This window comes from Camelina sativa, chromosome 18 (genome assembly GCF_000633955.1).
Source record: "Camelina sativa cultivar DH55 chromosome 18, Cs, whole genome shotgun sequence".
In the NCBI taxonomy this organism is placed as follows: Eukaryota; Viridiplantae; Streptophyta; class Magnoliopsida; order Brassicales; family Brassicaceae; genus Camelina; species Camelina sativa.
The window spans coordinates 11,103,941-11,105,728 of record NC_025702.1 but is presented as its reverse complement, the minus strand read 5'-3'; the positions used below and the strand labels follow the sequence as shown (position 1 = coordinate 11,105,728).

At 37.1% G+C, this 1,788-nt stretch overlaps 1 long non-coding RNA gene across 1 annotated transcript in view; it reads right to left on the bottom strand.

Moving 5' to 3' along the window:
* Positions 324-1,788, bottom strand: part of LOC104761096 — an 18,135-nt gene continuing 16,670 nt past the window's right edge. Inside the window, exons 2-3 of the long non-coding RNA XR_763081.1 lie at positions 589-687; positions 324-487 (exon numbers count right to left, since the gene is read on the bottom strand). This is a non-coding gene — a long non-coding RNA (uncharacterized LOC104761096). The remainder of the gene's footprint in view (positions 488-588; positions 688-1,788) is intronic.

Sequence of the window (1,788 nt, the reverse complement as noted above, 5' to 3'; positions counted from 1 at the left end):
AACTCAATCTTTTTACACTACTCCCTAACTCTTTGACCTCTTTGTGAGTGGTTTGGTGACTGCCTAGGGCATGGGGGCTTGGGAACCATTTTTGTAGATGTGACGAATGTAAACCTTGTTATCATTTGACATATATCTTATCATCATATCTCTACGTTAGGACAACATCAACCAAAACTAGATGAATCTTGTAACACCAAATTTAGCTTGGTTAAGATACCTAATTTTAAATTTAAATGTTTTCGAATATAACTTTTAAAAATATATCAAGATTTTAATATTATATTTTTTTATTTTGAAAATATCATATACATATTATGTAATCTTTCATTTTACTTTTATCTTTAATATTTTAATATTATATAAATATTGGGGTATCTTAATGTTTGGATTGATACCCAGAAGCTGCAAATGTAGATCAATATATTCAAAAGTTAGATCTGGATCCAGATACTCAAAAACTCTCGAAGATCCTTATTCATTCCACCTGTAGTGGTTGGAGAGGTAACGAAAAAGGTCAAATCAAAACATTTAGTGAAGATTGTTTTATTAGGTCTTAAAATTTTTACTAGGATAAAAGAAAAATACCTCGCTGTCTGGAGTATATTCACAAGATAATCATCTTGATGAGATCTCTCTTGGAAAAAAAATTGGTGACTCCAGTTTACCAAATCCATGTAAATCATCCTGCCATCATTCAGTTTGATTTGGAATCATCAAGTTCATTTGTACTACCAAATACGATCTAGAAAATCATATAAAAATCAATTTTACGAGTCTAATCTTGCCTATTCACATTCAAATACACTTGATCTCATGGCTAGGCTGAATGTGAATTAAACTTGATAAAAAATAGGGAACCCTAAAAAATACCTCCTCATAATATCTGATGTTGTATTCACAAAATGATAATTCAAATGATAACTTGATGTGAACTGTAACGCCCGTGAACCAAAACGCCGCGTTTTGGTCATGGGTGTCGACCGACACCCCTTATTCTGGTTCGACCAGATCGATTTAATTATCGATTTGAACCGGTTTGGTTTAGGAAAACCATTGGACCGAGGTATTTAAGTTATTTGTCGACTAGAAAGGGTTTTGGGGAGTTTATTTGTCTGCCGCTTTGTGGTTTTGAGAGAAAAGGGAGAAAATAGAGTTCTTGAGATTTTTGGTGGGATTAGTGAGATTTCTTGTCTGTTCTTGAGAGATTTGGAGTTATGAAGGATCTAGAAGCTTGCTAGGAGGAGTAGATTCGTTGCTCTTGGTCTGAATCTTCCTGCAAATAGGTGAGTGCATGACCATGGCTAATCTAAGCCCTTGATTTCCTTGTTCTTGCTTGTTTGTTGTTGTTTTGTGTGTTTTCTTGCTGGGAATTGGATTATACAGGTTCCTAATGGTGTTTCTGGCATGGGTTTTGAGTATTGGATGGTTTGGAGGAGATTGGGAAGCCAGATTCGACTCTCGGCTTCGTGCGGATCGCAGTTGCAGGTGGAGTGTCGATCATCACCAGCAAAAATGGGCATCGATCGACACTGTGGGGTAGTGTCGGTCGACACCAATGCCAGTGTTGGTCGACACTAGGCTGGTGTCGGTCGACACCTCCCTTCCAGTGTGACGATGTTCGTTTTCCTGGTTTGTGTGTTTTGTTTGTTGATTGTTTGGAACATTGGAGTCATTGTTGCTTGTGTGTATAGCCCAGTAGATGGGAGGATTGCCTCACTGAGTATTTATCAAATACTCATGCATCTCAATTTGTGTTTGTGGTGCAGGTAAAGGCAAAGTGTGATC